At 39.0% G+C, this 11858-nt stretch overlaps 1 long non-coding RNA gene across 1 annotated transcript in view; it reads left to right on the plus strand.

Annotated features, from left to right (window-relative positions):
* The window catches only part of LOC132653490 (uncharacterized), a 28947-nt gene extending 22961 nt beyond the window's left edge, over window positions 1-5986 (plus strand). Inside the window, exon 4 of the long non-coding RNA XR_009591219.1 lies at window positions 5956-5986. This is a non-coding gene — a long non-coding RNA (uncharacterized LOC132653490). The remainder of the gene's footprint in view (window positions 1-5955) is intronic.
* The last annotated feature ends 5872 nt before the right edge of the window (window positions 5987-11858 follow it).

The raw sequence follows: 11858 nt of genomic DNA on the forward strand, positions 1-11858 counted from the left end.
CTTTAAAATTTAAGTTCTTTTTGTTTTAGACGCATCAGGCAAGAGTAGAGGTCTGATCTCTGATATTAGAAATAAATTGGGACTTTGTACAGATGTTCATTTAGGTGTCATCCACCCAAAGAGCATCGGACCCGTCCGATACCTTTTTCTCAGAGGCGGGACCTGGGGCATCAACCCGCATGCAATCAGACATGCTCTTCTCTGGGTCCAAAGCAGCTGACCCTGAGTGCAAAAAGGGGGAACTGTAGAGAGCTGCAGAATGCTATGCCTTAAAGATGGAGCTGGTTTCCGCCCCCCACCTTCCCGATGGTGAGTGCTCTCTGTCAGGAACAACTCCACATTTGGCAAAGGCCGAGGATCTGGCTTGCTTCCATGTATGTGGACCTATCTGCATTGCCCCCGTGGCACGCCTGGGTTGGCTACCCAGAGGCTATTTAAGCTGTGGGCTGGCTTTCCCCGGGGTCCGAGGATTGTTCAATGTTCCTGAATAAACTGCATTGAAAAAAAAAAATTTAAGTTCTTTTTTGTAAATTTAATTTATTTTATTTTATGTGCATTAGTGTGAAGGTGTCAGATCTCTTGGAATTGGGGGTATAGACAGTTGTTAACTGCTATGTGGGTGCTGGGAATTGAACCCCGGTCCTTTGGAAGAGCAGACAATGCTCTTAACCACTGAGCCATCTCTCCAGCCCCAAATTTAAGTTCTTAATAGATTGTTAACTGATTAACAGTTAGAATGTTTTCTCAGACTTCCATTTTGCAGCATTTAATACAATGCCTCTTGGTAATAATAGATTGAAGATAGTCAAGGGTTTATGGGCACTTAACATCTGCAGTGTATTTTGAGCAAATGGTCTGTCCACAGGGATGCCAACTGTAGAGCATTACGTCTTCAGAGTGCTTACTGTCATGATACACCTCACTGCCAAAGGACTTTTGATGACTAATCTCTCCCTGTCTCTGTCTGTCTGTCATTGTCTCTGTCTGTCTGTCTCTGTCTCTGTGTGTTTCTCTCTCTCTCTCTGTGTATGTGTCTGTTGTGCCTACAGGAGAGAAGCTGACATCAAGTATCTCCCTCCTTCAAAGGCTTTCTACCTTATATTTTAGGTAGGTGTAGGGTCTCTCACTGAGCCTGTAGCCTACTGTTCCAGACTGTAGACTGCCTGGCCAGCAAGCTCCTGGAATCCAAAGGTGTGACCCTACACCGTGTCTTAGTGCTGGTGTTACAGAAATGTGCCACTGCTGTTCTATTCACATGTGAGTGTTGGGCATTGAAACACTGATCTTCACTTTACCCACTAAGCCATCCTCTTAGGTTCAGAATCACTGATCTTAGAGGTCTTATTCCTACATAGCCTATGGGGACATCCTGCATGAAAACTGAAAGATGCACTGATTGGCACAGTGCTCCAGAGTTCCAGTGGCTTCTTTGATGTCCTGCCTACTATTCACTGCAACCAGAAGAGTGGAGAGTCAAGATGGCCTCCTTTTGTTTCTCAGCCTCATAATGGAGGGAAAAGATGGAATTTGATGACATATCCAACTGGGTGATTTTTGACTTATATATACCTTCTTCTATTGGTGATTAGAATTCTGAGAGTAAAGGGTATAGACACAAAATTTGAAAACTCTGCTCCACATATTTGCAATCCTTCTGACAATGCACCTGATTGTGTCCCTTGCATCCCACTCCAGCCCTCGGAGGAGAACAATTACTCTACCAAAAGAGGTCACAGACCAAAATGATGGGGTTTGAGAAGATATTACTATACTGCTCTAAGCTATCTTTTTCAGAAACCATTCTGTCCATTACTGCAGTATGTTAATTTGAAAGCAAACATGAAAATCAAAGTGTTCCTACTCGTGGAGTCTGTGAAACAATCATCCTATTTAATGCCTCAAAAGTTAAGACAACTTAAGTTTTTTCAAAGAAATAGCTTCTTGTTCAATATTTTGATTATTAGAGAAATTAAAATATTTACAGTGAATTAAGGAATGCTTTATATGAAGCACCAGAGTTTGAGTTTAGCTGTGACATGACAAATAGAAAAAGATTGAAATATTGGTTTAGTCATTATTACCAGGACAACATGTTGCAGAATATGGTGTGAAATAACCAGTTTTCCCTGGCGCACATGGGCAGGCCTTTTCCTCTCCAGGGCCACTCCACATCTGCCTTTTGTCTCTCAGCACACACAGACGGTGGCTCCGGTGCTCCTCTTCCCTGTCACATGTCCTGTTGTCTTCTACTCAGTGAAATATTTGTCTGCTCCTTCTGCACAAAGCTAGTTACTTAATTATCTGTATAGTAGGCCGAAGGCATTTTCTAATTCTTCATTGCACTTAAGGAAGGGGACAATTTGGTCTCTTTCAAACCATGCTGACTATGTAAACTATCCTGACACTCTTAAGGTCCATTGGCTAAATAAACATTATAAACCCTTACTTTAAGGATCCTCCTACTATAAGGGTATGCCCAAGAAGGAACCACGGGATTTCTTTATTCTCTTTATGTATCAGAAGTATGGCTGCTCACTATGACAGAGCTTAATCTAACCTGGATTTATTTTTCTTCTCTTCCTCCTTCAGTCTATCATTTTAAAGACATTTGTTTTGAAATAATTGGGTTAGCCTCAAATGCTCCCTGCTATTGTTTTCAGCATATTTAGACCCAATTTGTACTCATAAACTCATCACTACAGTCAGGACATAGAACATTACCAAAACCCTCTCTTGTTCCCCCTGTTGAATTAGTTAACTGTCCCATCTCCGTGGGAAAACACGCAATAGAAGCAATTCTAGGCTTACAGTTCAGAGGGGACTGTACCATTGTGGGAAAGTCTATTCTAGAATTTTACATAAATGGAATTATATGTACTCACATTATTCTTCTATTTTCAAAATGGCTTTGTTCTTTAGGCTAAAAGCATTTTATTGCATTTCTGATTGTCATATTATCTTGTCTTTATCTGCTAATGGTTACTTATTTATTCACCCTGGTGGTGGCAATGGGTGCTATTTTTCATTTTCTCGTGAGTACTACTGAAGCATCTGCTTATATATGTATCTAATTTTTCAGTTTCTCAGAGCTGAATGAGGAAGAGTTTTGATTAGCTTTGTAGCAAAATGTCAAAGTGTTTGGTAATGTAGAAGTATTGTTTCCCACCTCTTTCTGCACTGCACTGGATGTTACTTCCCCCAACACCTGCCAGACTTTGTCATTTCAGCCCCTGCCATGAGCCTGTCATGGTTCTAGATTTTGGTGTTAATTTGCATTTTCGTAATGAAAAATGATAATCATTTTCACATTTGTTTATTAACTACATAATTTACCCTTGTTAAATATTTGTTCAAATGTCTTGCTGGTTTTACAAATGGTTCCCTCTTATTGTGCGACAGGAGATTTTTATGTATGACTGATAAAAATCTCATCAGATATTTGCCTCTCAACTGTCTCTCTTTCCACTGCTAGCCTTTTCATTTCATCAGCTTTGTTTTTCAAAGATCAGAGCTTTTATTTTTAATGAGATCAGATGTGTTATTTTTCTTTCATATTTTTGTCCCCCAAATGAGAACATATCTCAAAGTCAAAAACACTTCTTTCTGTTCTAAGAGATTTTTTTAAAATAATTTTATGTTTTATAACTTACCTTATACTTAATTCTGAATTAATTTTAGGCATGCTGTAAATGTTAAAGACAAAGGTCATGTCCCTCCTTTTCGTAGAATACGTATCTGATTTTTTTTTTTAAACTTCATCAGTTTTTATTTATTTGTGGTTGAATGAAGACAACACATGGCAAGTTTAGTGCATTGTCATTATATCAGCGAATAATGTTAAAGTTTCATTTCTTTTTTTTTAACTTTTATTAATTACACTTTATTCATTTTGTATCCCCCCATACTCCCCTCCTTCCTCCCCTCCCGGTCCCACCCTCTCCCCCCTTTCTGCATGCACGACTGAAGTTCTTTTTTTTTTTTTCAATGCAGTTTATTCAGGAACCTTGAACAATCATCTGACCCTGGGGAAAGCCAGCCCACAGCTTAAATAGCCTCTGGGTAACCAACCCCAGCGTGCCATGTGGGCAATGCAGATAGGTCCACATACATGGAAGCAAGACAGATCTTCGGCCTTAGCCAAATGTGGAATTGTTCGTGACAGAGAGCACTTACCATCGGGAAGGTGGAAGCCGGAAACCAGCTCCATCTTTAAGGCGCAGCATTCTGCAGCTCGTATCTGATTTTTTATTTGTTTGGGGTCATTATGGACATGATTTTGGGAGCTGTCACAGTGAGTAGGAGTATTTACTGACAGTGGGAGCTCTATCCCCAGAATGCACATGGTGAAAGAAAAGAACTTAACACTCTAAGCTGTCCTCTGACTTCCACACAATCATACACCCCACAGCATATGACTGAATAAGTTTTTAAAAGATTTTATTATATCTATGGGTTATTTCTGGACTCTAGTCTATTGATCTACATTATTGTACAGATAGTGTACTCTTATTGTTTAATATTTATAGCAAGGTTTTAAATATTTTTTGATCAAAGTAACACACTTTAATTCATTTATTAAATTCTACATTATCACTTATTCAAATTATAACTTAGGTTGTATAAAATCTACATACATATTTGAGGAGAATTAATGTGTTACGTTTTTCATCCCCTAAAATCAATTTATCTCCATTTATTTATATTATTTAATGTCTCTCAAGGTTTGGCAGCTCTCAGAACAAAATCTTACCTTTGCTAAGTCATCTATAAGAATTTCAAGTTTAGATATGAGTAAAAATAATAATTCTTTTAAAAATAGTGTTGCTAGCATACCAAAATAACAGACTGTGAAATTTGCCACATTCACTTGTTCTCTCTGCTATATATTTATGTGTTCATTTTGGTTTTCTACTTATTCACTTTGTCAGAGTAGATGACAATCTATTTCTAATCTGTGTGTCTTTTTTATTCCCTTTTCATGAATCGATATAGAGACTAGGACCTCAAATATAATTAGAATAAAGTCCTATAAATTCCTGTAGACTTAAAAATGGCTTATAAAATTTTTTTTCAGAAGAACTAAGGACAAAGTTTTATATTATACATTGTCTAGATTCTGAATTCACAGTGAACATGAACTATTACTGATACTACTCTGATTCTGTCTCTCAAATTTCCTTCTGAAATTATAATGTTTTGACTCTCATCTTTTGCTCACTTTGTAAGTGAATATTTAGAAAATATTAACCTTATATGAACTTTTTATTTTTTACAATTTTATTAGCTTTAATAAGGAAGGAAACAGGAATGCAAATATTACCACATTTTTTTTAAGAAAATCACAGAATAATATATACAGTGAAAGGAAACATTGGCTAAAGAGGCATGTAAATGATGGCATAAATAATTTTATTATAAAATATATTGCCTGCTAAATAAATGAGAATATTTTTTGCTTTTTTGAATGAAATATACTGTATTATCAGAGATTAACATGTTTGTTATCAGATTATTATTTGCATAGTTCTTTATACAATCTTTAACTATGCTGTCTAAATTGTTAGTATTATATTTATTTATAAAATATGATAAATCAAGTAACAGGAAAACTATTTTAGTTAATAAAGATTGAGGTATTTATTAGATATTTACTGAATAATATTTTAATGACAGTGATGATTCATGTTGATGGTTTCTATAGAAATGTTAGTTCTGTTTTTTATAATTTTTATTTAATAGAAAGTGTGTGTATGATGTATGTTGTGGGTCAGTTTATATGCATGTAACAATGCACATGTTGAGGTTAGAGGACAAACTTTGCGCAGTTGGTTTTCTCCTACTTTTACTGGTTTCCAACGTTCAAATTTATATTTCTGTGACAAGCACTCTACCTGATGACCCACCTTGCCTGCCCTACTTCTGTTTTTATAGAATAATTTTGTTTGCTTTTTCTAGGACGACCCTCCAAACAAGCACACAGCCAACATTTTTATCTTGAAACAAAGCCTTTTTATTCTTTGAAACAGTCGGTGCTCAGCTTGCAAACAGCCTGACAGAGTTGTCCTCTGAGAGGCTCTATGCAGCAGTGCCTCAAAACAGATGCGGAGACTCACATCAGAACATTGGTTGATACATAGGGAGTCTTGGGGAATAGTGGAAGGAAAGAGAAAAGGACCTGAAAGTGACAGGAGCTCTACAAGAAAAACAACAGAGCCAATTAACCAGGGTCCAGAGGGGCTTGCTGAGACCTACCGTCAACCCAGGACCATGCAGGAACTGGACTTAGGCTCCCTACAAAGATGTAGCAGATGGTCAGCTTAGGCTTCAAATAGGTCCTCTAGAATGGGAAGTGGTGTCTGCATTGCACAGGGACTCACTAGTTAGCTTTTTGGTCACTTCCCCTTGAACAGACAGCCTTGACAGGCCATAGGGGAAGAGGACATGTTCAGTCCTGATGCAACTTGATGAGCTAGAGTGCATGAGAAAAGGGAGAGCCCTCTTCTGAGGAAAAGGGGAAGGGGAAGAGATGATGGGGCTGGGAGGAGGAGGGAAGGGGCTAGAAGGATGTAAAGCAAATAAAATAAATAAGTGAGAAAAAAGAAATAGCTGCCCCACGTAATTTAAATTATTTCAGCAAAGGGATAATTATAAATTCTATTTACAGACTGATTTTGAAAATCATTATATTTTTTAACAAAGTCATCTACATATCCCTCAATTTTACATTAGATCCATAGCACATGAACATTTTAGTTGGTAACTTACTGACCTAATAAAACTCACTTAATAAAATACTTAATGAAGAATTTTGGTTACAATACTTCAAAATTGATATGCTGTTGATATGTTCTATGCCATTTTCTTTTGAATTTGTAATTTTTTAATTATTTTTTATTAATTACACTTTATTCACTTTGTATCCCCCTGTAGCTCCCTCCCTCCTCCCCTCCCATTCCCTTCCTCCCTCTTCTCTACACATGCCCCTCCCCAAATCCACTGATAGGGGAGGTCTTCCTTTCCTTCCTTCCAATCCTAGTCTATCAGGTCTCATCATGAGTGGCTGCAGTGTCATCTTCTGTGGCCTGGTAATGCTGCTTCCCCCTCAGGGGGAGGTAATCAAAAAGCAGGCCAATCAGTTCATGTCAGAGACAGTGCCTGTTCCCATTACTATGGAACCCACTTGGACACTTGAACTGCCATGCAGTTTTTTTTTTACCTGTAAACTGTATTACTGGTTCTCTCTTTTGGAAATTCATATCACATGTTTGTGTATTATGATTTATGAGAAGTCTTTTAGAAAGAAGACTTTTTAATATGATTTTTCATATGTATTTTAATCGCATTCTTTCCCTTTCTGAACTCCATCCTAGATTCTCCCTAAGTAGTTATCCAATCAATTCAGGGTCTTTCTCTCTTAAACAAACATACCAAAAACAAAAATCAAAATCAAAATAAACAAACAAATTAAAGGACAGTAAGACAAAAACAAACCAAAAACTAAAATAGTACAATTGGGTAGTTATTTAATAACTCTTAGGTGCCATTAAAGTTCAGGGAATGGTGTGGCTGGATAATATTGTGATTACTAGGTCCTTGTGCCCGATTCCATCAGTAGATGGCATTTCAGTATATGTAGTATAGGCTTATTAACCAGAGGACACATTCAAATACGGGGTCCTGTTGGTCAGAGGATAATTCTTCTAGGGGCAATTATTTACAGTTTATTTTTGCTTGCAGTCTTCTTTTGCTTGAGAACTATGGGTCAATTTCCAGCCTGTCAGGAACAGTTAGACATTTTCATAACTGGAAATGCTAATGTCTGATATCAGTCCACTAAAAAGGCACCCAAAAGCACCAGACTCATTTTGCCCAATGCTGGAATGCTAGTGAATTTAGGTATGCCTTGGTTACTCGCATGCCTCGCTGGGTGCCTGTGCCCCTTGATGCCCCTCACACTATGACTCTCTTCAGACAGAAAAGGGATCTTGGAACTACAGCCGCCATTGTTACTGCCATCTCATTGGCGGCTGTTGGAGCTACCACCGGGGCATTATCCATGAGTCATACTGTGCAGACTGCTCAGACCCTGAATAATCTTTTAGCCAATGTAGCTCATGCCTTAGATGTACAAAAAGGAATTAATGCTCAACTAAAAGGAGGCTTGATGGTGTTCAATCAGAGGATTGACCTCGTGCAGGAGCAAATTGATACCCTATGGCAAATGGCTCAACTGGGCTGTCAATGAAAGTATGCTGGACTTTGTGTCACTAGCATACAACATGAGAATTTTTCCTGTGCTGCAAATCTGTCTAAACAATTGTCTAGCTATATTTTAGGTAATTGGACTGGAGAATTCGATACTACAATGGAGCAGCTGAGAGTGGGCATTAAGACAGTAAATTCTACCAGAGTGGATGCAGGACTAGCCACAGGATTATCACCATGGATTGCTGCAGCCATGAATCATCTGAAGGAATGGGCGGGCATGGGAACATTAGCAGGCCTTCTGGTGTTGGTCTCCTTGGTTTGCCTGTGGTGTATATGCAAGATTAGAGTCTCACAACAGCGTAATGCAGCCATGATCATTCAGGCCTTACAGCCATTGAAGCAGGACAGTCTCCCCAAGCATGGTTGGCTACCATAAAAAGCTAAAATGTTAAGCTCAGGATGCGAGGCTAAGCACTGCACTCAGGGTCAGCCGCTTTTGACCCAGAGAAGAGCATGTCTGATTGCATGCGGGTTGATGCCCCAGGTCCCCTCTCTGAGAAAAAGGTATCCGACAGGCCTGATGCTCTTTGGGTGGATGACACCTAAATGAACATCAGTACAAAGTCCCAATTTATTTCTAATATCAGAGATCAGACCTCTACTCTTGCCTGATGCATCTAAAACAAAAAGGGGGAACTGTAGAGAGCTGCGTAATGCTGAGCCTTAAAAATGGAGCTAGTTTCCGCCTTCCACCTTCTCGATGGTGAGTGCTCTCTGTCACAAACAACTCCACATTTGGCTAAGGCTGAGGATCTGGCTTGCTTCCATGTATGTGGACCTATCTGCATTGCCCACGTGGCACACTGGGGTTGGCTACCCAGAGGCTATTTAAGCTGTGGGCTGGCTTTCCCCAGGGTCAGATGATTGTTCAAGGTTCCTGAATAAACTGCATTGAAAAAAAAAAAAACCCACAAAAAAAAAAAAAAAAAGCACCAGACTCAACCTCAAGGTCTTTCTCTTAATTGATTAGTGCATAAGGAGCCATGTAAACAGAAAGAATGGATAAAAATGCTTTCCTTACCAAAATGAGATGTTACTATTGGGATATATATGAGGTCAAAACAAGAAAAACAAACAAACAAATACTCCCCCAAACCAAACGTCTCAATCATTTGAAAAATTTGGCAGAAGTGCAAAGTATTTAAAATTTGAAATGTTGGAGTACAAACTGTTTTAACTTTTGCTCACAAGACATTTTTTTCTGATATATATATATATATATCAGAATATATATATATCAGAATATATATACATATCTATATATATCAGAATATATATATATGTGGTCTATATATATATGTATATATGGTCAAAATTAATATAGGAAGATAAGTAGATGAACTGGTTTTTTAAATTGTGTGTATTTTAAAAAGGTGGTTACCCTTTGCTACATTCATAGAACATGTTTATAGAGAGCAGATCAACAAAGAGGTGTGCACTCAGGAGGAGAGAGACACAATTTAAATCTTTATCTAGGGCCTAGATAAAGAGCCAACTCCTGACACTATTAATGACACTCTGCTGTGCTTGCAGACAGGGATCTAGCATAACTTTCATCTGAGAGGCTCCACCCAGCAGCAGGATACTGTCTCAGCATGCTCAGACTCATGAGTCAAACATGGGTCAGAGCACAGGGAGTCTTGTGGAAGTGTTGCAGGGAAGGAAAGAAGGACCCAAATGGGACACGAACTCCACAGAAGACCAACAGAGACATCTAACCTAGACCCACAGAGGCTTATAGAGACTGAAGCACTAACTAAAGGACATACACCATCTGGACTTAGGTGCCTCACACATATAAAACCAATGGGAGGCTTGGACTTCTTATGACCCCTTCCCTCATTCCTAGCCCCTAGCAAGTGGAGCAAGGGCTGTCTCTGATATTGACTTTGTTGCCTGCTTTTGGATCACTTCCCCCTAACTGGCTGACTTTTCTGGCCTCGCTGAATGAGGATGTTTTTAGTCCTGATGCAACTGGTTGTGCTGGAGAGGGTTGATATGGGAAGAGGGAGCCCTACTCTTTTCTGAGAAGGGAAAGGGAGAAAGGGTAAAAAGAGGAAGGAAGAAGAGGGTGAGAGGTGGGACCAGGGGGAGAGAAGAGAGGAGGCTGTGTTCGGGAAGCAAAGTGAAGAAATGAAATTTAATAAGAAAAAGAAAAAGAAAAAATACACACCCCAGTCTCTTACACCATCACCATATCCTCCTCATATTCAGATTTACACTCATAACTCTTCCACTAGTCCTGTTCTTCATGTGCTATAACTCCCAATTGATGCTCATAACTTTCTCAACAAGTTGAACAATTGAGTTTAGGGAGCCTTCAAAGTTCATTGCTTAAAAACAAAAATACTGCATCCTGTCAAAGCTATTTGTCTATATTCTGTCGCCCACTGGAAGGAAGAAATTCTCTGGTGCTGGGAAAGACAATGTCTTCAATTAGAGACACATCCCCAGAGAGCAAGGTAGGTGATCTCATTCAAGCATTGTGTCAGCCCTGAAAGGACAGTTATATGATACCATTTCATAACCAAAGCAATGAAGGTTATATCTTAATTCCCTAATGTCACAGCATGATGTTGACGGCATGGACTCTAGTTTTGAACATACACCTGAGGTCTTGCTTTCATTGTGCTTTATTAATAAAGATGGCAGGTGTGTGTGTGTGTGTGTGTGTGTGTGGTGTGTTTGTGTATGTGTGTGTGTGTATTTAAATAGAGTAGATAAGTATCTAAAACACATGAGGTCTTGATCTTAATTTTATTGTAACAGTTCCCTGCAGCAACCATACTAGCAACATTAATGGAGCTGAAGGCTATGTCTAAGACTGCTTCCAATAGAGTTAGTGGAAATACAGACACACACAAATGCACATTCACATATTCATAATACACAGATATCAAATAACATTTTTTGTTTATGGAAATATATATATATGTTAGTGCGTGCTATTATGTGTGAAATTATACATCATTGTATGTGTTAGTGTATGTATGTGTGTGTTAGTATGTATTGTGTGTTAATGTGTGTCAGTGTGTGCGAATGTGTTACTGTGTGTGCTGATTATAAGCAGAACATAGAAGACTTTCAGACATTCTCAAGTCTTTGACAAAGACCTAAAGAAACTAAACAACAGGAAGACCCTAGGAAGGATGCTTAAATCTCATTCCGAATGGCAAATAGGATAGACACCAGAAGTGGTGGAAGAGAGGAAACAGAACAGGCACCTACTATAGAGGATACTCTGTGAGGATCCAACCAACAGGGGATCGAAGCAGATGCTGAGACCCACAGCTAAACTTTGGGCAAACCACAGAGAATCTTATGGAAGAAGAGGTGAATGAAAGACCGGAAGGGGACAGGAACTCTACAAGGAGACCAATAGAACTAAAAATCTGAGCCCAGGGGCTCCTGCAGAGACTGATGCACTAACCAAGGACCATTAATGGAGAGGATCTAGACCCCCTGCTCAGATGTAGCCAATAGGCAGCTCAGTCTCCATGTGGGTTCCGTAGTAAGCGGGAGCAAGGGCTGCCTCTGTTATGAATTCGATTGCCTGCTCTTTGAGCACTTGCCCCTGGTGATGCAGCCTT

The sequence above is a fragment of the Meriones unguiculatus genome, chromosome 4 (genome assembly GCF_030254825.1).
Source record: "Meriones unguiculatus strain TT.TT164.6M chromosome 4, Bangor_MerUng_6.1, whole genome shotgun sequence".
Taxonomy (NCBI): domain Eukaryota; kingdom Metazoa; phylum Chordata; class Mammalia; order Rodentia; family Muridae; genus Meriones; species Meriones unguiculatus.